The sequence below is a fragment of the Metopolophium dirhodum genome, chromosome 1 (assembly GCF_019925205.1).
Source record: "Metopolophium dirhodum isolate CAU chromosome 1, ASM1992520v1, whole genome shotgun sequence".
NCBI lineage: Eukaryota > Metazoa > Arthropoda > Insecta > Hemiptera > Aphididae > Metopolophium > Metopolophium dirhodum.
Window position 1 is genome coordinate 128784460 of NC_083560.1, and position 27266 is coordinate 128811725.

The 27266-nt window shown below is 29.5% G+C and overlaps 1 pseudogene; it reads left to right on the top strand.

Annotated features, from left to right (window-relative positions):
- The first annotated feature begins 1214 nt into the window (after positions 1 to 1214).
- Positions 1215 to 2762, top strand: LOC132953715 (zinc finger protein 271-like; annotated as a pseudogene).
- Positions 2763 to 27266: the final 24504 nt, after the last annotated feature.

The window sequence follows — 27266 nt, forward strand, 5'->3', positions numbered from 1 at the left end:
ATTCACATATTGTTTGGTAAAATATACTATTATTATGCAACATATTGTGTAAGAAAAAAATTTAAAAATAAAATTGTATTTTACATCCATTTTAAAAACTTTTAAGTATACGCATTGTAGTAAATAAAATTTGTTTTAGATACCTACTTCATCTGATGAACAATTTACAGTAAAAAAAGTTGGTATACTTATTTGAAAAAAATGTAAAGTCACAAGACACTCTTTTAATGATAATCTAAGCATGGGTGGTTAGGTTTACAGGGAAACTGGGAATTTCCAGGTAGACCTCCTCCATAATTGGGCATCAGTGCCGTTTTTCAACGTTTGACGGAATAACGCATTGATCGTAAAGTTCACGGAGTTCATATAGAATATGAATCATATTAACTAAAAAACTAGATTGCTAAATGAGCATAATATGAAAAAATATATTGCTATTTTACAATATAAATTTAAAGAAAATATTTAATTAAGTTTAATAATATTAATTATCAAGGCTGGGCATTAACGAGTTAAAAAGTTAATTTTATTTTAACTTCTTAACTTAACTAGTTACTTTTGGCTTTTAATTAACTTAACTGTTAACTTACTAAATTTCTTTTTTAATCAACGTGAAATTAATGAGTTAGTTTTTCATTTTAAGAAGTAAGTTAAGTTAATTTATTGTATTTTTAATTTTATTATATTTTACTATTTCAGTATATTTCGTTTTCATATCAAAAAATATTTACCGAATTTATTTAAAAATGTTTAAAGTTAAAAGTTTATATCATTTGAATCTAACTTATATGGAAATACTGTATAAAAGTATAAACACTGTAGTCTATAATTTATTTTTAGGTTGGAAAAAAATAAGTACTCTAGCGTTGTATAAACAAATTAACTTTTTTTTAACTGAACTGAGTTCACATATAGTTAAATTAACTTTTAACTTTTAACTTTTTGTTGTTGTTGCATATTAACTTAACTTAACTGAGTTAAAAAAAAACATTAACTTGCCCAGCCTTGCTAATTATTATACCTACCTAAGTAATTTGTACAAAAAAGCAATTTTCGCCGCTAGTACTGGCTGTAAAAATCTAGTTAAGTCAATAAATTCTAATAGATCATAAACATAATAGCATAGTTACCAAATAATTGCATGAAAAACCATTTATTAGCGTTAAATAAATTATTTAAAAATAGAGGCAAACTGACAACAAACCAGAGGACAAATGGAGAAGAAACATTACCGGTGCGATGTATGTGACAAATGCTTCTCTAAAAGTAGCAGTTTGAACCGATACACACGCACAGGCAAAAAACTGTACGCGTGTGATGTGTGCGACAAGACGTTCTCTGTAAGTGGCTGTTTGGCAGCACACAATCGAACACGCACAGGCGAAAAACCATACGCATGCGATATATGCGACATGTCGTTCTCTGTAAGTGGCTGTTTGACGGCACACAAGCGAACACACACAGGCGAAAAACCATACGCATGCGATATATGCGACATGTCGTTCTCTGTAAGTGGCTGTTTGGCAGCACACAATCGAACACGCACAGGCGAAAAACCATACGCATGCGATATATGCGACATGTCGTTCTCTGTAAGTGGCTGTTTGACGGCACACAAGCGAACACACACAGGCGAAAAACCTTACGCATGCGATATGTGTGACAAGTCGTTCTCTGTAAGTAGCAATTTGACGGCACACAAGCGAACACACACAGAAGAAAAACCATACACATGCGATATATGTGACATGTCGTTCTCTGTAAGTAGCAATTTGACGGCACACAAGCGAACACACACAGAAGAAAAACCATACGCATGCGATATGTGTGACAAGACGTTCTATGTAAGTGGCTGTTTGGCGGCACACAAGCGAACACACACAGGCGAAAAACCGTACGCATGCGATATGTGTGACAAGACGTTCTATGTAAGTGGCTGTTTGGCAGCACACAAGCGATCACACACAGGCGAAAAACCGTACGCATGCGATATGTGTGACAAGACGTTCTCTGTAAGTGGCTGTTTGGCAGCACACAATCGAACACGCACAGGCGAAAAAACCATACGCATGCGATATATGCGACATGTCGTTCTCTGTAAGTGGCTGTTTGAACGGCACACAAGCGAACACACACAGGCGAAAAACCTTACACATGCGATATGTGTGACAAGTCGTTCTCTGTAAGTAGCAATTTGACGGCACACAAGCGAACACACACAGAAGAAAAACCATACACATGCGATATATGTGACATGTCGTTCTCTGTAAGTAGCAATTTGACGGCACACAAGCGAACACACACAGAAGAAAAACCATACGCATGCGATATGTGTGACAAGACGTTCTATGTAAGTGGCTGTTTGGCGGCACACAAGCGAACACACACAGGCGAAAAAACCGTACGCATGCGATATGTGTGACAAGACGTTCTATGTAAGTGGCTGTTTGACAGCACACAAGCGAACACATACTGGCGAAAAACCGTACGCACGCGATATATGCGACAAGACGTTCTATGTAAGTGGCTGTTTGACAGCACACAAGCGAACACATACTGGCGAAAAACCGTACGCACGCGATATATGCGACAAGACGTTCTATGTAAGTGGCTGTTTGACAGCACACAAGCGAACACATACTGGCGAAAAACCGTACGCACGCGATATATGCGACAAGTCGTTCAGCGGGAGTGGCCAATTGACGGTACATCGACGCACACACACTGGCGGTGTGATATATGCCATAAGTCGTTCTCTTTAAGCAGCAGTTTGACTGTACACAAACGGACGCACGCTACCCACTGGTTGGATTGGTTAAGATCTAAGGGCTATAATAAAATAGGATAAATGATGTTAACATAATATTGTGGTCCACTATTAAAGTGTTAATTGTGTCATGTACATAGTTATTTCTTAATACTAAATTGCTATTTTGTTATACGCATAAAAAATACATTTCATATGATTTTCAGTATTGAAAAAAACAAATTTTTTATTAATTTTCTATTTAAAATATTCAATATAAACATTTTGTATTTTGGACAAATAGGTGATAACCAATAGCCGTAGATTGCAATTTTCACCTAATATTACGGCTGATTTCAAGTAATTCATTCTTGAAATTTTTCGGTAGACCAAAAATGGCAATCCATTTCTGTATTATAAGTATTTCAAAATCTGGTACTTAAGTAAACTTCACAATTTAAACAATCATAATTCAATATATTCATTAAACTACTGATGTGGTAGGCCACATATAACTCTGCGCACAGTCGCAAAGCGCTTTCTGTTTGTTCACCTTAACTGGCTCGGGTAGTGACGACTAAATGTTGAACTGCTTCGCCAACTCCTACCCAGTCACGACACTGGTAAACTACAACATATATAACAAGCCACGAACACCAGACCAATGTCCTCACGGACGCCGGCTGGTCTAATCTTTTGAGCGCCATTCGAACCTGCTTTGTGCATGGTAGCCGACTTCGATGATAAGAAGTATGTTGTTGATGTATGTATCGATTGTTAGAACTTCACTGGAACAAACAAAATAAATAAGCTTTACAACTCACAACCGACTGAATAACGGGGTAAAATAATTATAATTTTGATATTTACTACTATAAACACAGTAGTTTATCACAAAAAAAACACGATTTTATTATGATTAGGCATTCATTTTTGTGGTATAACCTTTATAACCTTGTATTTATTTAAATCTTAAGAAAACATTAAATTTCAGCCCTGACCCCAGTCCTATCAACCCAATTAATTTGATAATTAATAATTAATCTTAAAACTGTTATAGTATAATATATAAATAATTATAAAATAGTAAACTCGTTATTACATTTCCTATGACTTTGATGTTTATCTCGGAGATTAAGGTTTCTATATAATATTATGATTGAAATTGTTTAAGAATCATCAAGTCATACCTATCTTTATATATCTTTTCATCGTGCACCTATGCTAATGTTTTTATATATATATATGTTACAATTTACTGAATTTTTTTTTAGTTGATTCTATTCGAAATTAATAATTTAACATTATGTTGAGTTTCATCAACATTGCCAAATAAGCATTTGAAGCAGAGTTTCTTTAGAACTATTTGTTAATAATCCAATTTTGTAACTTTCATTAATTTTTATTTTCTCCAGGCTTCAAAAAAAATAACAATAACTAACTCTCATAGCTTTGTTGCCCTTCTAAGCCACATACAGTTAAGCTACTGTCCATATGAGTCAGTATTTGTCTAGCCATAAAAAGTAAAATGAAAAATAAATCTTTTGAATTTTAGATTCTGAGCGGAGCGATGAAACTAGTAGTTTTACAATGGTGTTTATTATTTTTTTTTTATCCTGTATACAAAATTTCTACCAGAAGGAGTTCTTCGGTTTCAACATAATATAGTATCTTGTCTTTTAGCAAATTGGATCAAAATGGTACTTTAGAGATGTCCTATTTCGATTTTCTCAATAATTATTTAATAAAAAAAACCACCGACATATTACTAATAAAACCACTTAGATGTGATTTAATTTCTAACGCTTTGTTTATCACTATAGAAACATATAAAAAAAGGTGGATAAGTGGATGTCGCTCTGCTGTACAGTAGGTTACAAGTGTGTCACTGTAATGGATGGTGTTAAATTTGAATTCAATGATATAATATCATTGTATAAGAAAAACGATTCTGAGCGAAAACGGTCAGTCAGCCTATGATTTTACCAAGTATATTTGATGATATTATTGTGAATAAAGTAATTGATATATAACCTGCTTACGTGGAGCCTTGTTTTAAATTTTCAATCCTTAGCCATAAAAGTTAAAAATTTATAAAATGTATAAATTTTTAACCACAAAATAATTAATAAATTATAAATTTGATAAATGTTGTCAAAATTTGAACTTTAAATGCTTATAAAAAAAAATTGTGCCTATGTATTTTTAATATTTTTCAACTACTATTAGAACGATATATCAGGAGCCTTATATTAAATTTTCACGCTTTTTTACCCAACAAATAAAAATTTATTGATATTTTTAGAAAAAAAAACTAAAAAAATTGAAAACTGACAATGTCCGTTAAGAACTCAAAAAGAGTCAAAATATTTTCAACATTTTATGGTGTATAGAATATGCTAATATAAACATTTAGTGAAATTTTCAAGTATCTACAGTCATTCGTTTTTTAATTACAATAAAATAAGAAAATTGTTACATGAGAAATCGAGTAAATATCAAATGTTGTAAAAATATAAATTTCAGACGCTCATAAAAATTTAATTTAAGTTTCTTCTAGACATTTTTTTTTTTGATAAAGGTAGACAAACTTATGAGTAATCTTATATTACATTTTCAAATCTTAGATTTAAAAAGAAAAATTTTTATGAATTCTCATCAAAATAATTTGCTATTTTTCGTGATTTTTCCGTATTTTGTCAAAATTTGAACTTGAAATGCTTATAATTAAAAACTGTGACTAAGGATTTTTAATTTTTTTCATCTGCCTTTGAAACAATAACCTAGGAGCCTTCTATTAAATTTTCAAGCTTTTTTACTCAACAGATAAAATTTTATTGATATTTATAGAAAAAAAAACTAAAAAAATTGAAAACTGACAATGGCCGTAAACAGCTCAAAAAGAGTCAAAATATTTTCAAAATTTTATGGTGTATAGAAAATGCTAATATAAACATTCAGTCAAAATTTCATGTCCCTACGGTCATTTGTTTTAGAGTTACACCAAAAACCAAAACCGATTTTCTCGAAAACAGATTTTGCGTAAAAATTCCCGTTTTTCCTTAATTATTCTTTTGTTTTTGACGTCGCTTGTGAAAACTACTGGGAAATTTTTACTTTTGACCCCCTAAAGTACCAACTAGATTCACTTTCCTATCAGAAAAGTTACTATTGAAGAAAATCCAAGCACTTTTACTGTCCTAAAAGGTGATGACAGACACAAAAATAAAAATAAAAATAAAAAAAAAACACACATCATTGTAAAATCAATACATTCATCGCTTCGCTCAGAATCTAATAAAAATAACAACAAAATAATAACAAAATTATTTTGTTGTAATTTATAATATTATAATATAAATTAAACTTACAGGCTATAAAAAATAGTAACAATATAAAATATCCAGACTGACAAACCTTCTCCGCTCAGAATCGTTTTTCTTAGACAATGATATTATATCAATGAACCAAAGAGTTTAATACAATCCATACATTGACCCATTGTAACCTACTGTACAGCAGAGTGACATCCAATTACCCACTTTTTATATTATAATAATATAGGGAATTTTCATTTATTTTTTAGATGTAATCTAAATATTCTGTTTAAATAAAAAAATTGAAAATGTCCTTAATATATTGTAAATAAATTATATTCAGTTACTTCTATGTCTTGTCCTCGATAAGTTGTTGTACACAAAGTTATAATCGATCATTAATTTCATGTTTCACGGTTCACGCGTAATAGGTAATATTCTTAAAATAATTATTGAATAATATAATGTTTGTATATAATTAGTATAAAATATATATTATTTTCAAATTCCAGTTGAAACCCTATCAGATTAAACCCTACTCAATTATGTACAGACAAAAATAGGTATTTAGAACTTTAATTAAACTAGAAGTAGCTCGTCAAGTACAAATGCTAAAATCAATTGAAACTCAACTGAAAGTTATGGACTCGTTGTTAATGCCCAGATTTGGCATATAATAATATTATAGTAAGTAACGCTCAAGAATACAATTATTATTCATTATACTATAACATCAGCTGGAGAAATAGAATCGATTATTTTTTAACACAATGACGAATGTCTATATGTAATACATATATGAAACATTATGCTTCTCTGATTATACAATTTAAAGTTTAAGTGTTTACTTGGCCCACGCAAACATAGCACAACATACTACAGAACAGCTAAACATTTTTTCCGTAGAAAATTGTGTATCGTTAACAAATAACTATAGTTAGGTGCCTAACAATACTATTGTACACTTTGCATTGATTTCAGACAAACACTTCCAATCTGAAGTGCCTTGCACATAATATCTTATTTCATTATACTGAATCCTGAATGTAAAAAAATGTACAAGGTAATTTTTTTAGTGAAAAAAAATAAATTTTTTTGAAAAATTATAACTTAACATTTTAGAAAATATAGGTACCTACTTCCATTGTTCTACATCATTATTAAAAGTTATTGAAGACAATATCTGTGAGAAAAAAAATTGAGTCAAATCTCTAAAGAACAATCAACAGAAATATATGTGGTTACTATTTGAGCACAATTAATTTGCAATGCCACAAGATTTCTCCATTATTGGCGCAAAAAAGTATTCAAAAATATAGTCTTATGGTTTAATTCAAAATTCCAAAAATTCGAATTCGAATAAATGCATCATTAAAGTATAAAAAGGAGGTAAATGTGTTTTGTGAACCACCTCGTATAAACTGCATACATAATGTTATGTAACAGAGTTAAAAACTTAAGTGAGATTATGTTGAAAAAATAGCTAAACAGCATAAACAAATCAATTTTTTTTAAAAATATTTTTCATATTACTAACGTGTTCTTCAGTTATTTTTTTATTTTATTCATAGCTGAAACTTTTCCAAAATAAAAGGTATTTTATATTTATCCATGTCGTAAAAAAAACGTAAAAGGTTACACCGTCGCACATACATTTCGTTTTGCGAATAAATGTCAACGTTTGTACTTTATTTTACACATGTTTTCAAACTGGCGGCGACACAGGAATATTATATTCTACAACAGCTCGAGGACGACCACAATAAACAGAGAAGAGCATAAAAATGTTTTCTATAATTTCATTATTTTATTACTATTTATAAGTCGCAGTCTTTATATAATATAAATACTTCATTTAATATACAACAATATTATAACGCATTTAAAGGGATTCCTTTATCACTACAGTTAAATTATCGGTAAAATGATGTGCGTTTTTATATAGACATTTTATTTTACATAATTTGATATCACTATTATGATACCTATCAACAACAATAATTTATATCGAGGTACAACATATTATTATATTTGATGAAAAAATCTGCATTTTCACTATTTTGTAATCATATAACTATTAACATGTGATTTAACTTTTTTTAACGACAACAAACATTTTTAGGGGGACGAGGTGGCCGAGCGGTCTAACGCGACGGACTCGGCACAGCCGGTCCGAGTTCGATCCTCGACCACCGGGCGGCATTTTTCTCCGTGCAAGTCACGGTGTCCGGAGAACAAGTTCCGCCACCCCCCACCCGGACATGGCAGATACCTACGGGTGCCCAATCAAAAATTCTGCCAAACCCAACACACACGTGTTCCCCCTACCGACTTAATAACCTACAGTAAAAACAAAAAAATAGCTAATGGCCTCAGTTGCCGGGCTCAAGATCAATAAAAAAAAAAAAAAAAACATTTTTAATTCAATTTTCCGAAGAAGAATATTTTTTTACAAGGAATTCGATTTATTATAATTTTGTTTTGAACCAGTAATTAATATTAGTTTTATGAAGGTATGTTATGTTTTGATGATCGGAGAAGTATAGTGCATCAAAGTTTTGCGGGGAACTCAAGTCCATAAGTCATATAAAATTTTGATTATTTGAAACAGTTCAACTAAAAAATCAACTACCTACTATAGTATTGTATTTGATTTTAAAACTCTCGGAAAATGTTATTAAAATGGTACCTATGTTATCATTTTAATATGGTTTTAATTTTTTTTAGTTGTATATTTTTTAATATTGTGTTGTAATGACTTCTAAATATGATGTATGAAAAAAGTGTTTTCAAAAATACATAAACTTACCGAGAATAAGCGACTGTTTTGTTTTTAGAGAGTCATTACAACAATACCATACAATACAAATATACAATACATTACTATACAATACAATACTATATACGAATCGTTGGGTTTACGTTAATTCATTAAATCTTTATCAGATAATATTATATATGCGTATAATAATAATACCTAATTGCAATGGTATTATTATAATGTGTGTTTTGTCGTCAACGGTCGAAAAAAAAATTTATCTCGGGAAAAAAACCTATTTCGATCATTTTGTTAATACAATATATTATAATAATATCATATTATAGCGGTCGTAATCAATATTTTCAAACGAGTTTTATGCATGCTCAGGTATAATAATAATAATAATAATATTATTATTATTATTATTGTACCCACACACACACACACACACTCGCCGACATATTATGCAGCCACTCGCGTTTATTTTTTATGACGACCATCACGTATGGGAGTAATAAATTAATTTCGGATTAAACAACGATAATTTTCTGCCGGATGGTTCGCAGATAATACAATAAAAAATAAAATAATAATAATAATATAAAACCATACGTGTATTGTTTTCTACTCGTCGTCGTCGTATCGTCACGTGGTCGGAATAATCGCATAAATAAACCGAGCGCACGCAGGACGCGGTGCGATGATTAATAACTAAAATCATTTTAATTTTGTAATCGGTATAATAATAATAATAATATTGTATTGTTTTAGTAGGTTCGTCATGTTATTTGTTTATAAAAAATTCGTCCTCCTCGCGACACGGCGTAGTGGGCCATAAAATTACTGCTGTCTTCGATTTCCTGTGTCCTCTCACTCTCTCTCCGTCACTGGCTCTCCTCACATAATAATATACTGGAAAATGTTTTATACATCACACTTAATACAATATCGTTATTTAATATTCCGATGACCGTAGCCGATTTTGACTCGTGTACGATTTTTAAAATGATTCTCCGCATATTATCGCCTCGGTTTGTATTTGTTTTTAAAAAAGGTATGTTTCCACATCGCGACAGGCGTACAACTATAGTATTATGTTGAAATTAAAACTTTGAAATATATACTCGTTGTTGGCCGTTAAACGCGCAGAATAACGTCCGTTATAAGTAGGACTGTGCATTTTAATCGCAACATGCCTCAAAAAATGCATTTAACATGTGGAAAATGCAATAACATTTTATTTTAAATCTCGTAAATATCAAAATTTTAAAAAATATAAAAGTTTAAATTAAAAATAAAATAAATCACATGTTTGTATTAAGTTAAAAGCAATTATAATATGATTTGTTAGGTAAGTGCTTTTACAAAATATGATAAAAAAAAAAAAAAAAAAACATTTTAGTTTGGTAATATAGGCAATAATATTATGTCATTTTTATTTTGAGAAATGTTTGACAATGTTACGAAAAATTTGTTTTGTTTCTGAATGCACGAAATATATCATAATATATTATGAGAAAATTAAGTATGATAAATAACTTCTGAATTTGCTATCAAATGTTTAGAATTTTTATTTTATCAAAAGTGATTATAGCTCGTAATATTCGTATGGGTATTAACTATTATCTAATATTATTATTGATTAAGAAATGTTGTTTATTAATTTATCGATATTCTAAAAGTCGTAGGTACCTACGTCATTCTGTATTATTATACACATATTTTTATTCGGCATCGTAGGTAATACACAATTTTTACATTTTTTTTTTACATTATATTCCTTATATGGTATAGGCACCTGATTATCTAATTTTAAAAAATCAACCCACGTGGCTCTTGAATTATATTGTGGCCGTATATAGAGGTACCCATATAATATAATTCGTATTATCGTATTATCATCTTTGTTTACGGTTTCCGCCAGAAAACAAAGTACGATACTCGCGTTTCCCCCAAAAATAAAGTACCTACCTAAATACCAATTAAGACTATATATACCAAGCCGTGTACCGGTGCACACACGTGTGTGTGTGTGTGTGTGTGTGTGTGTGTGTGTGTGTGTGTGTGTGTGTGTGTGTGTGTGTGTGCGTATTATAACGTACCGGCCGTCCGCTGTTATTAGCGGCCATAACTTTCGCGACTATACGTTTTCCAATTTCCACCGGAATCACCACCGCCGCGAACACGAACAGTTTTCTATAATTGCCATCACCCACACACATATAAATAGAGCTAATGCTACCTACACCTAAACAAACGCCTACGAGGACGTGCGTATTATGGGTTGTGGGTACCTACATATAAGGTATAATATTATATTATATAGGTTGCTATGTATCGGCTGTTCAAGAACGTCTGCGCGGGATACATTTTTCTGTTTTCGTTTGCGAATTCCGCGAGAAAATTGCGAATTTGCGAGCAAACTGTTTTGGTTTAATTATTTTTGGACTCAATAATATTCGAAAGCACCGCCGTTTTAGTTCGTTTCAGAAAAGTGTTGTTCTCGTAATTATTGGGTTCAATCTATGATTACGGTTATGGTTATATTATGTTCTATACTGTACATATACCACGGTGATGATATTTTAACGTATGACACTATAGAAAACTATTAAAATGTTTTTTTTTTTTTTTAATTTAATTTTAAATTCGCCATCCGCTGTCATTAGCGCCTATAATTTTCGGGACTATACGCATTTCCGATTTCCACTGGAATCACCACCGCCGAAAACACGAATAATTTTCTATAACTATAACCATCACACATAATATTATATTATAGGTAGAGCCGTTGCTCCCATACAACCAAAAAACACGCCTACGCAAGGACATGCGCGTATTATGGGATATGGGTATAAATAAATATAAATATGGGTATAGGTACCTATAAACATGATATGTATAATAAATTCTATATAGCTGTTCAAGAACGTCTGCTTGGGATACCATTTTCCGTTTCAGTATCCGAACGCCGCGAGAAAATTGTGAGCAAACCGTTTTCATTTATTTATTTTCGGACTCAATAATTCGAAAGCACAGCGCGCTGTTTTAGTACGTTTCGGAAAACTGCAGTAAGTTGTTCTCGTGGGGTTCAACTTAATTATGGTATTGGGTTATAATATTATGTTGAACATATTATACGATGTTTTTTTTTAACGTAAGACGCACGAGGGAAACTATTAATTTTTGTTTTTGTTTTATCTAATTATCCGCACCACTCTGTCCATCTTTAGATAAAAGTATAGGTTAGCTAACCAACTAAATAACTATACAATTTCGAAATAAAATTGTTATACATCGAAACGTTACGAAAAATATTGTTTTCTCATAAAAAGTAATTTAAAATGTAAGATGTAAAATTTTCATTCAAAAATTTAAAAATAATGATAATAATACTAATTTTTTCTAATGACTTAAAATATTTTTTTTTAAATGTTGGTTGTTTTCAAAATATTGAGTTCCTTAATTAAAAAAAAAAAACATTACATAATATATATATATATTATAATGCCTATAGTAAAATTATATCATATAACATTCACCATACGGAGTCTGCCGCTGCACAACAATCATAATAATAATATATTAAATTAACGTGACGAAAAAAATAAAATGTCAAAGAGTCGGTGTATGTGTTAAAACGTGTTTTAATGGAAAAAAAATTTTCAAAACAGAAAACAGGTTTTTTTTTATTGTTTATAAATAGGTTTTTAAAATAAGAATAATAACAATAATATATACCTCCAAAAAAGGAAAATTACTCGAATATTTTTAAAAACCCCATTATGGTAACCGTTTATGCAATATATCGTTCGACGAGTTGTACTACATTAATACAATATAATGTACAGGTACCTACAGAGTGATTCTTTTATCACTCAATAGAAATTGCAATTACTAATTTATTTGTGATAACAATTGTCAGGCCATTAAAATTCGTAAAATGAATGTATTACACGCAGTACCACCACAAAACGTGCACTCGTGCACTATCTAGACATGGATTGAAATTCTACTTTTACTCGTGGAAATAATTAGAAAAATAGTCTTCTTCGGAATATTAAAAAAAATTGTCTAAGTTCTTAACGATAAATACCTATATTTAACAGCACTTTAGTATAGACTATTTAAAAATATCATGTTTTTACGGCTTCAAATAATGTAATGACAATTTTTTTTTTTTGTAGAACATTTAAATTTACCGAGGAAACGGCTGTTTATTATAGCGATGGAAGAATCACCTTGTAAAATATTATATTATTAATTATTGTATACATAGGATGAATATTTTTTGTCACTTATTTTACTACCTAACCTAACCTAATATATTCCTAAAATATTGTTCATAGAAAAAAAACTCATATGTATTATTCAGTGCATAAACTAAATATTACTTGGTCCAGTCATAACAAAATATAATTACATAATATATAAAATATTAATATAAAAAAATAAATAATAAAAGAAAATTATAACGATGTATATTTTAAACAATTAAAATTACTAATAAGCATAGACCTGTCAAAAGATAATGCTACCTAATAAATAACGATAATATTGAATACGTGTTAAAAACACTGCAGTGTTTACCTTTTCTAAATGTGTAAATACTAAAACTAAATACCATTACAAGGACATATTATACATATTATAATCATATGAGTTGACTAAATAAGTCTTATTACGCTTGTAAAAACATTTAAAACGGTGGGTCAATCGATTTTAGCAACGGTAAAAAAAATTTATCCGGTAAATTGTACGTACATTTTACTTTTACCCGTACAATTTGTCGGGTAAATTTACCGAGCTCACATCTCTAAATGTTTGATGTTATACAGGCCAAATCTAAGATAAACGGATATTAATATTATTATTATTTTACTATTATAGCTATACCAAAATATTTGAAAACATCATATTTTATTGTATTACCTACACGTTTTTATAAAATATTATAAAATTCATGCATATATATACCGAGTTTTGGTACCTATATATCATTTTATTATTATTAGTTTTTTCCCCGCGCGGCACATCCATTGACACGAACTTTAAATTTCGGTAAATATCATATTATAGATATATAAATATAAACATATGTAAATATCATTTTTTTTGGGGGGGGATGGAGTGGCCGAGCGGACTAAGGCGTCGGCTGCGACGCAGTCAGCCTGAGTTTGATTCCTCGGTCATGGGTGGCATTTTTCTTTGGACAAGTCACGGTGTCCGGAGAACAAGTGTCGCCATCCCCCCCATACGGGCATGGCAGATACCTACGGGTGCCCAATCAAAAATTCTGCCAAACAAAAACATACACGTGTTCCTCCCCCTACCGACTATTTAAACTAAATATAGCTAATGGCCTCAGCTGCCGGGCTCAAGATCAATTAAAAAAAAAAAAAAATATCATTTTAACAAATGGTTGTGTCTATGTATAGATTAGATATTTATAATATCATTGAATTAAAATTTAACACCATCCATTACAGTGACCCACTTGTAACCTACTGTACATCAGAGCGATATCCACTTATCCACTTTTTTTATTTTTTTTTTTAAATGTCAACTGAGAAGACCCTTACCCTATCACGTTGTGAGTATATCATGGCAGTGTGCTGGCCAACACAATAAACACTTTACACAACACGTCGTGTTATTTTAAAGGTCTATCACGGTCATTATACACACTGTAATATTATCTTCATAAAAGAGAAATCAATCACCCGTGTAGCTCTCTTTAATATTTATATTATGTAAGTATTATGATTTAATATTCCGTTTTATATCATAATTTACAGTCACGCTGTCTTAGGTAACTAATAATAACTAATCAAAAAATATTCATCAGTTATCAAAAAGTATACATACTATTTTGCCACATCACTTGCAGCAAGTGTGTGAAAAAACATTAACATATCAATCACACTACCAATATGTTATGTTATACATTTTAAAAACAAAATACGAAAGGGCATTTTACACTTAACACTTACTCCTTCCCATTATGAGTGTGGCCTCGTGTTTGCTAACACGATAAATAGCTTGCACACAGCATACTGTAAGGGCTTATCTTGGTCAATATATACACACTATAATATTTTCATATAAGAGAAATCGATGCTCTGCAAATACCACCACCACGTGAGACGCGTTACGAGACTCATCTTAGCCACTTAGGACTACCATATATCCCCACATTTGTATAGCTACTATTGTATGACTTTGTCAACTCACGCGTTTTGTAAGTATCATTATACTAAAGTCCCTATACACATATTTGACGTGTGGACGACAAAAACATGATAATAACTGCCAAGTTCAATCCTCATTATTTAAATAAGACTGCAAGTCGCCATCCATTGCGGCGGTTCACCCCAATTCCAACCTATTATATTATACTCTAAAATATAAATAAATAATATTATTCATTAGGTCTTACTACGTTCTTTCACGGAAGTTTTTTGTAGGTATTATATTATTAAATGACCGGCCGTCCTCTGGTCACGTCACATAATATAATACATTATACCTAGGTACTGTAATATACTGTTAGGCACGCTGTACTGGGTCCTCCGATGAATAATAATTTCGTAAATACGTAAACGCGCCCATGCACTGGACACTGGCCGGGTCTAAAATAATATTGTATTACATTATGATATAGACCTAAGCCAACGATTTTAATTCATCGTGTTCAAAAAACTTCACGAAAAAGCTAGGAGAAATCACGCGATTGTATGGCGACTCTCATTGAATATTCTTTTTTACTTATTTTTACGAATAGCACAAAGGTTAATGAGGCTTATCGTGATGGTTGTGTAATCATATCAAATACCTACCCGTGTACAATATAATATAATATTTGTATTATAATATGTATTGGAAAAACTTCCGTTTTATTGTATGCATGAATAATAATGTCAGTCGCAGCAAAGTTACTTTTTCACTATATAAATATTATACTTACATTTTATATGCTCTAGCTATGATAATATAATAATATTACGTACGGTTTTTTTCTTTCGAAAACTGTTCATTTTTATCGATTCGTAGTAGGTACCTACTACGTGCGTTTTGCAACTACTTATTACATGATATAATATACTTATATCATTATGTATGTAGGACGATAAGATAATTTCCGAGTTTAAATGGATATTTTACGATTCTCTAAATAAGATGCGTGACATCGCTGTAATAATTTATACAGTGCACTGGGGTGGGTGAATAAGAAACCGTAAAAAAAAACGCCAATAATAAATACAACAAAATAATATTATAATATATAGTAATGCACAACCTTGTTTACCATATTATTATTATGATTATTACCTATGTTATGAAATTTGTTCGGGAATAGTTCGCTTGATAGGTAGTTAGAATAGATAGGTAGGTACCAAACTATTGCTAAGTATTGGATGGTTGCAAAAATATAAAACAACGTTAGATGTGATCTTGAAAACGTTTATTGCGAGCTATATGTAAAGCGTATGTCGTCATAACATAATACACCATTATTATACTTACTCGTATGATATTTACGTATGACCTAAGTATTATTATTACCTATTATACAGGATGCTTCTCGTCGTCCCTGAAAGCAGTCACAACGAATAAGTAATATTCTGTTTGATGTTCTTGACATAATATTGTGTGCTTGGAAAAGTATTGTTATTTATTAGAGTAACTGAATCAGGTGTGGTCGAATAAGAAACCATAAAAAACAACATAATAATAAACTCAACACAATAATGTTGAACCTCGTAGTTGTTACCATATTATTATTATTATTAAGTGTTATGAACTTTTTGTTCGGACAGTTCGTCGGCGGTGGATAGGTATAGTGGGTACCCAGCACAGTAGCGTAGCCAGGAGGGGTGCTAGTGCGGCTGTAACCTCGCCCAAAGTTTTAAGAAAATTTAAAATTATTTCAATTGTAGGTATACGAAAGCTTCTGCAATTACAAATTTGTACCTATAGCCGTACAGGAACCAACATTTAATATAAAAACATGGCATCAGTATGCTTAACTTATGGGAGACCCCAGGTAAACCAGCTTTGTGTAAATATATTATCAGCCCCTCCCCCCCCCCCCTTGTAAATATATATCCTGAATTCAAAAAAATTAAACAAGGGTAGACGCGATCTTGAAAATGCTTACTGCGAGCTATGTAAAGAGTTATAGCATTCTATAATACCTATAATATTATATTCGTATAGTGTTTACGCATTAATATTATTATATATGATGTCCCTGCGACCCTGCCATACAGTCACTATTAACAAGTAGTTTATACTGCCTGATGTTCTTGAAATGTGTGCTTGGGAAAATTATTATTATTTATTAGACTATTAGAGCAACTCTGCAGTTATTGAAATCTATCTGTTATCTTATTGTCTACCTGAACGGAACAACAATTTAGTGTTTCAAAACAATTATATTATATCCTTTAAAGTTAATTTATGTGAATACCTTTGAAAGTTGAATTACTAGTTCCCATTAATTATTCAAATAGTTAAGTAGGTACGTTTAAAAGTTTTGTTATGAGGCGCGTATAGGGGCGGGCACTGTGTACCAGGATAAACATTCCGTAAAAAGATAATAATATATAGGTAAAACATCATGGTGAAATATTTCACAAAAACGTGAAACATTGAATTTTTTTTTAACACAAATAAAAACTCAATTTAATAATTTTTTTAACACAGTGTTCAGTGTTTTAAATTCTAATGTAAGAATTATGTAGGTATACAATATACATGTATACCTACTTGTATCATTTAAACATTAAAATATTTAAAAATGTTGAATACCATTTTAAATGTACCATAATACCAAAGGTTAGGTATACATTAAGGTAGGTACCATACAATTATGAAGGTGATTTATGACAATTATATGTAAATATAAAACTTATTTAAAAATAAAATAAAATTTATTAAAATAATGAAATATTTCATTTTTTTTTAATTTCATGAAATTTTCAAACACTACTTATAACTGTCTAAGACGGCGTGATTGTAAGTTTATTATGATATGCATAAAAAATAATCTTAAATCACAATATAAATAATTTAATTAATAATTATTATTATATCTAAGGGAATTACATTGTAGGTAAATGCATAATATATTATGATGTAATATGGTCAATAACTGTAATCGTCATTAGTATTATCATATTATATTATAATGTGACAACATTTCCCGTATGGTTGGTTTTGGTATCATAAAACTATTTCTTTATTTTTGATGAAAAAAGTACTGTGCAAGTTAAAACTGTATATAGTATTGTTTATTGTATTATTTGAGTATTTTTTTTGTTCAAAATAAAAATGTATTGGTAAGTAATATATTTTTTGACATTTATAAATTATTTCAAAAATATGACTTTTTCTCAGACATGAGGTATGATAAAAATAATATTTACCAGCTGATAATGATATGACGTTATCTAAACTATATTGTTATCAAGAAGACCATCTTTATAATAACTATTTGGAGGAATTATAACTCAATTGGAAAAGCGTTTTTTTCTATTCCCCGAATAAAAGTTTACGAGTACTCCACGCCGATCCAGCGTGTTTTAATGTTTAGTACATACACTATGATGTGCGCGTACATAGTTTTATAGGGGTGATTACAGGATAACATTGCGATGTGGGGGAGGATTCGATAAAATGTATAATGGCAATAATTACAACGATACAATAAGATACAATTTAAATTAACGGAAAGTACCTAGCTAATATTATTAATTAGGTTTTCGTGATATTTCAGGGAGGAGGGGGTAATTCCCAGAACCCTTCTACGTTCCTGTGTCTCTTTCCCCCTCTTGTACGTACATGGTATAATTATTATTTAATAGTATATTAGTATTTACACACACACCATATTAAATACTCTCTAAATTAGTATAAAATATTATTATTTGTTAGTTCACAGCCTATTTTCGTTTTCACCGCAGTAATCCGCACACCATGTTCATCACAACTTAAATAACTTTCTCATGTAATAAAAGAACACAAATTGTGTGAATAAAATTTTAGAATGAATTTATAATATTTAATGTGGACCATATTGTATGCTATAAATTCATTTGAAAAATTATAGAAATCAATAACAATATTTAATTAAGCAATTTATGTATTTTTATTACGAGTTCTTGAAAAAATTATGTCAGTTTTTATGAAAAGGTTTAAAAAATCAATAGTTTACACAATATAATTATATTATATTTGTGTGAGTGACAAATTGACGGTCAAACACCGTGTATTGTGTAATATCCCTGTAATGTAGGTAGGCACTGTAAAATGACGATTTTCGAGCGGCACATTCCCTCTTAAACACGGTATAAGATTTCCATAATGAAAAATGAAAAAGGGTTGTGAGGAACAAAATATTTATTAAACCAATCACCAAAATACAGGCAGGTGGTAATACGTATATGATAAAAGGTTCACGTAACATAATAGATTCCGAAGAATACTGTTGTAGGTACCTACATAATATTTCGTGATATTGTTTGATACAGTTTGAGAATAATATGTATTAGCCTAAAAGAACAAACACCGAGTACCGACCTCGAACCGATTAGCAACGAGCGAGCCCGACGTGACCTTTTGAAGCATTTGCTGTGGCTCCGCAAAGGATTTGCACTGTCTGTAAATGATGGGTCTTATAAATTACGCTGTTGCCGTCTATTTTGATTGGCTATTAGAAAAACAATATAATAATTAAACAGGTACGTATTTTTTTTAATGGTTTTTACCACTGTTTATTTACTTGTACATTTTCAAACCTGCGGATGCCAGCGCAATGCACTTTCGGTAGTACATTGTTTTTCAAGAAAACTCCAGCGAACTTGATGATTTACACGAATTTGATTTTTGTTAGAAAAAATATTGGTTAGGTTATCTCATAACCATTATATTGTACTACATAAGACTTTAAATATTACTCACGCACATATTATTATGTATACATTTTACACGATGATATATATACATACTTAGTATGGTTTAGAATATTGACCTTAACAGTTGAGCATAATATAGTTTACAATTATATTTTATACTTAAATCCCAGAATAGAAATATCGCATTTTATTTTTTAGAATAAAAGGTTTTACTTGAATATTTATACTTTTATTTCAGATACCCAGAGCTTAAAGTGGGAAAAAATTCCAGAGGAGACTAATGTCTCCACATAGTTTTAAGCGTTCCATATATAATTTTATGTACATAATATAATGTATAATGTTTGAATCATAATTTTTTAAAAGGCATGCTTTTTAACCACCGTCAGAGGTAGGGGGACTGAGTCCCTGTGCGCCCCCCCTACTTTAACCCCTGGAGATACCTACATAAAAGATCTACGCTCGGTCAACCAAGTTATCGATTTTAGGTATAGCTATAAAGCTAGCCATGGTTAGTTATTATTTTAAATCAAATTTGGTACAAATGTCAAATTTACATGTCTTTTATTAAAATCATTAACTTTTTTCCAATTGATAAGTTTTTGTTTTGGGTGTTTAATCTAATTAACTTTGTATGATTGTCTATGAACTTGTCAAAGTTGCAGAATATTACTTTATTTAGTAATACAAATTGTAATCTAAGCAAATTTTATTTATTGTAGACCGTAAAAAAATATATAAATTGGTAATTGTTAAGAAAAACAAATATACATACAGGATATAATTATGGATCGATGACATAGAATTCCGTTAAAACGAAAAAAGACGTGTTTCTTTATTTTTAACAGGCAATTTTTTTATAACAATTTTTAAATTTTGAACACGCAGGTGTACCAATAATAGCAAAATCAATTTTATTTTTTCAAATGGTAACTACTATATTTTTTAATAAATTCTGGTAAAGCTTTTTTTTTAAAAACGTTAATCTGAGTTAATTACAGATTTACAATAGCTACACAATACCTTAGCTACCTAATAAAGAATCAAAATTAATGCAAAAAGAAATGTAAGAAAAGTATGATAGAAATTCAAGATAATATGAAAAGTACGAAATAAAATGTAAAATAATGTCCAAAACTAAAAAATATATAGGGTTATGCATTTCAACTCCTAAATTCATACTTTTCATGCGATACCTACCAATATAGGGAACCTATACGGTTCAAATTTCAAGTTTATCCCACTACAAGAAGAGCACCACAAAACATTTCACTTTTTTCATTCCACAATTTTTTTAACCCCCATACATACCTAAGACATCAATGTCAACAATCGAATACCATTTACCAATTTACCATTATTACTAATAGTCACCTAATAAAGAATCCAAATTTACGATATTGTAAGAAAAGTAACTGTGATGTAATTAATTACGATATATACCATTAACAAATTAAAATATTAATACTGATTTTGATGATGTACCTATCTTAAAATAAAAATAATGTTTGCCTAAAATTTTGTTTGTTTTTTTTTTTTTGAGAGTGTCATTAGATTACCAACAATTAAACTACTTAAGTGTATAAAAATGGAGTTATAAGAAAAAAATTATTTAGCTCTTTTAAATATACCTATATCAATTATTTCAATTAAAAGTATTAATGCATATATTACTAAACTTTAGAGGACCATAGTTAATAAACTAGCGAACCAAAATTAATGATTTGACTATCAGAAGAAAAAACTTTACCAGAATCCATTAAAAAATATAGAGGTTACCATTTTAAAAATAAAGTTGATTTTGCTATTGGTACACCCGTTTGTTTAAAAATTTTGAAATTGTTACAAAAAAATTGCCTGTTAAAAATAAAGAAACAAGTCTTTTTTCGTTTTACTGAAATTCTATGTCATCGATCCATAATTGTTAAAAAAAAACCCGCGTACAATGACATAAGATACTGCCTGTATATAACTGACATACTAACTCTACATAACTCTATGTTATGATGTATTATTGCGTGTGCTATAAACATAAATTGAAAAACAAATTCAAATTAATTTTTCTGGGTAGTAGGTATTAAACCTTTTAGTTTAAATATATAGTAAAAATTATTTATTTGTTTTAATTTAATATTTTTTCAATTTGTTAAGGAGCAAATAACTCAATTACACTTGGCTATGGACCATAGACTATCTGGCTCAGATCATATTTTTTCCCAATGTTGTTACAATATTATAGTTTTAAATACAAAGTAGTATTGGAGTATTGTACTATAAAAACAAAAGAACTAAGTTTTAATTTTCAATTTTTAATTTAAACTTACTAAGTAATATATTTTTCATAACTTAACTATAGCTGAAAACAAGTAAAAATAATCAATTTAAAAAAAAAAATGACTTCGAGTTCATAACATTTATTTCCAAACAATATACGACATAGATTGGTACATAATATAACATAATATTATAGGAAAAGGTCACATAGGCAGTTTAAATAATATGCTCAATGATATAACAGTATTTTATAGGTTATAACCATATGATAACCAAGTATACCGTGCATTATAATAATTTATAAAATATAACTCTGTTGTGGCAGTTAAAGTTGATTTTGATGTGAATTAAAATTAAAAACTTACCAACAAAACTCATTAAACTGAACAATACGAAACGTCTGTTACCTGCTTACCTTTCAATTTTTGAAATACTGATATAAACTTCGAATAACTCATAAACTTATATGTTGGAGAACCTACGTACCATTATAACTTTACAGAAAAATACAATAGTTTGTATAAAAGTCTGATACGTTGTAAATTGTAATAAACGTAACTATTGAGGTATTATATTATATATCAACGAATTATTCCATGGATGGAAAGGACCTATATAAAGTTACGTTTCGTATAAAATTGTATACATTTTTTAATCGAATTTCAGTAAATGTTTAATGTATAATAACGTTTGATACATTGTGATACTATGGCCGATTGAGTCATATCCCCCCAACCAATATTTTGTTTTGGTCCACAAATTAAATTAAATTTAAATGCTTACAAGCTTATAATATTTCCATTTATGTTTAATGTTTATTGTATAATACCTATAATATTAATATCTATACGACTATACCTATAATATTAATATCTATACGACTATACCTATAATAATTTAATTGTATTTTTGAACTCGAGTTCGTGGCAATTATGATTATTAACTATTTGTAGGGATTATGGACTATGGTTAGTAGGGTCAGTACGGAAAGGATGTTAGGGTTATTATGGTAGGTAAGCAACCAGTGGTGGATCCAGAGCTTAATTTTGGGGGGGCATGGGGGCAAATGTCCCTTTTGCCCCCCTGGATCGGCCACTGGTTGGAACGTGAATGTGTTACAAGGATTTTGCTACTACGAACACAGGTGGTCACCCATCTGGTAACTAGTAGCAGTGAACGTTACTTACTCTCAGTGATATTGCGTGACTGATAGCAGCCAACGCCAAACCGCAATAATATATTATATTATATATATTAATTCGTGTATAACATGACCTAAGATATTGTTTTTTATTATATATTAAATCTTCTTATGAATTCAAGGTGTTTAAAAAGCAGTTAATTTATAATAGTGGAGAGATGAAGATAATATTTAAATATCGTAACCTCACCTTCTCTTCGAACGACTTTGAAAAAAAAAATATTGTCTCCCCGTAAGAAAAGTCTGGCTTCACCACTGCCATTATGATTAATATTATAATGATTTATTTATAATGTTACATAATATAATATTGTCAATTTAAAATATTCCCAATAGGTATAATTTTTAAATATTGGTAATGTTGATAATCAAATACAAATGAAATATTACGTTTAAATGACTTATGATATATTATAACACTCATATTCATAACTAATCGTCTAGAAGCCTACTCTCTCAATTCAAGTCTTATAAAGATTACAAAGTATGAATACAATTAGAACAGCGCAACGTCGAAAAAATTTATAAATTCAATGTAATTTAAATTTTAAACTATTTTAAGAAATATTTACATTGTTTGCCGCATTTTAATATTATGTTATATAAAAGTTATTTTTAAAAATCAATTCTTAATAAAAAATGTAATATTTAATTCATACCAACATAATTCACGGAAATAATCAGTTTACAGAAATAATTCAAACTTTAAACCGTAAGCTGTTTAAAAAAAATGCTGACAATACCTATTACTTATTATATTATGCTATACAGTATATTATTAATTAATTGGAAAGTCAGAAGCTTTAGTTAAAACGTAGAGTGAATGTTTTAGTTCAGTTTTTTTTATGTTCCTAATTAATATATTATTATGAAAAATGGCCTCCTTTTTGTCTATAATAAAAATATGGCTTCACTTTATTAATTTAATAAATAACAAAATTAAATGTACCATTCTAGGATGCTTGCATTGAAATAGTGTTAAAAATAGTATATAAAATGTATATCAAATATTACAAAAAGTATAACCAGTTTGTTTTAGTTAGCTGCTGCATCTACCAAAAACTTAAAGTTTTAAGATCCACTGCATTTTTGAAACTATGAATTATTTTAATCAATTTAAGGTTTAAAAATTAAATTTTTAACACAACTAATTTAAAATAATTTTTTTTAAATATAACCAATGTATATGTAACTGTTTAAAAATAGTGTTTTATATTTTTTTTTTTTTCTAAAATAATTACCTAACAATTATTTCCGAATTAGGTACGACGACATGAAAGAAATAAATTTCGTTAAAAAAAACTAGCGTGTCTGCAAGAGGTAAGTAAATTGTAGAGTATTTCTCGGTCATTCGGATAATTTTTAGAATTTTCTGAATAATTAAAAAAGTTAGAAAGAAAAACCATCTGCGTTCAATTTTTAATCAATTTATAGGTTTACGCGGAACTTTGAGAGCACTCAAGCATGTACCTGATATCACGTAAGTTGGATGGCATAACAGAAATTTATATCATGAGTGGCTTTATAGGTACTGTTTACATTCCACCCTACAAAAATGCACATTCTCGTGTAAGGTAAATGGTACAAAATGGTAGTAAATATCCAAGTATAATGGTACAGCATAGGTACATAATACATAATTCTGATTTAGATATATTTTTATGTGCTCCGATTTATATTGATAAACAATCGTAGAGTGATATATTATTTTATTTATTAGCAGACTTGTATTTTATTGTTCTGTGACTTTTTCACACGACGTACAAACCGACAAAACTTTATATTATATTAATTCGGCTAATACGTTGAACATAAGTTTTCATTTAGTTGTTGCGTGAGTGACTTCAACCACCGGTGAAATGTCAGGACTGGCCCTACAACACCTTATATAGATAGGTACATACCTGAAGGGAAGAACCCTCCTGAAACCAAAAATGTCAACATGAGTCGCCTTCTTACAACAACAAAAATCATAGATTTAAAACTAATACATCCCTTGCTATAATGACATGTAGGTTACGTACGTGTGTATAGGTTGCCATTTTCTCAAAATGTTTTCAAACGCGATTTTTAGGTTATTCGAACCATATCTGTATCCATCACTACAGTAAGATTTTGCAAATTTGTTTGTAATTTTTGTGTTAGGTCTAATAATAGCTAAAGTAACAATTTTATTCACACGTGATAATAATGTTTAATAACATTTGTATGTATACTTACCACCTTACCGGTACATGTATAATGTATATGGTATTTTTTTATCTAATTTAATTTTGCGGTGTTTACTGCGTTTATTAAATATTAAAATTCACTTACAAATGTTTATATTTGTTACGTACTAAAAACATAAAATTCCAAGTAGTTTTGTTTAACATAGTATAATGAAAATAGTTAACGAAAACAACTAACGTTTTATTTCATCATTTTATTTTAATTAATTTTTTAAACAATTATTTGAATTTTCATATTTAACAAGTCCACACGTTCTTTGTTACAACAAATTCATCGATTTAAAACTGATCCATCCCTTGCTCTAATGACGTATAGGTTGAAATTTTTTCTAAATGTTATAGTATTCGTGACTTTCAGCCTATTCGAACCATGTCTGTAGTTTGACTATACTTCTGCAGTAAGATTATGCAAATATATTTGTAATTTTAGTGTTAGGTTGTAAAATAGCCCACAGTAACAATTGTATTCACACGTGATAAATATTTAATAACAAATTTGTATGTAGACTTATTATATCAGTTCCATGGATATGGTATTTTATTTTTTTTGTGTAATTTTATTTTGTTGTGCTACTCGTGTATTTAATTTTAAAACTGTTCACTTACAAATGTTTATTATAGGTACTTACTAAAAACATAAATTTTCAAAGCAGTTTTGTTTAATATATAATAAAAAAAGCTAACAAAAACAGCTAACGTTTTATTTCATCATTTTATTTTAATTAATTTTTTTAATAATTTGAATTTTCACATTAAACAATTAAACATCGACTATCGGTTCCTTTTAGTAACCTATAAAAAAAACACACCAGTCGTTAAATGTTAAGTAGATTACAACTATTAATTTAATTATATTGCTGGTGAAAATCTATTCAGATTTATTATTATGGGGTCTAAAAGTTAACGATTATTAATAGCTGTTTTAAGTTGATTACTATTTTTTAACATTAAAACTTTTAACTAGCATGGTATTTCGTAGTCTGCCAGTAAAACAAGTAATTTCATTATTAAATTTTTTATTAATTACTATAAGCATATATGTACGTGTGAATTTATTACTATATATTCATCCGGCTTTATTTTTACTAGAGGTGCCTACCTACTGTAATTTGACGTCTAAGAAATAATATGGAACTTTTAACATCGTGCCACTTAATTAACCATTTCTTTGTAAGTTAATTTATAGTAACTGCATTACCTAAGTAATTTGTTACCTCTTCAGAAAATACGTTTAAATTACAATATTGCTTCCTCGTTACTTTGTAAACATTTCACGAAACGGGTCCAATTTCAATTCTGTTATACTGTGTGTGTGTGTGTGTGTGTGTGTGTGTGTGTGTGTGTTATGGAAGCGAAAACAGACTATTGGGCAAGTTATATTTTAATTAGTTTAGTCTTCATTCTCGATCTTTAAGCCGATTTCGTAATTAAATATAAGCCAGCCTTTTTACATCTACATTTTATAGTAAAATATAAATGTACTTAAACATGAATATGTTAAGTTACAGGGTATAGGACATAGGTACATTTATATATTAAGTAAAATGCATAATACTATTGTAGAAACCTACCCTACGACCAGTGTTCGGAGTTATCTAGATAAACTTATACCTAAATATACCTATAATATATACCTAAATTTAAAACCCATTTAAAAAAATTGTATCTATTTATTTATTTAGATAAATATGAGTTAATTTATCTTTTATATCTATCTAGATACATTTGAGTTCCATTATCTTTATCTTAGTCCAGATAAAAAAAATACTTATCTAATCCAAACTAATGCCTACGACTTTATAGTTAAATTATTTTCT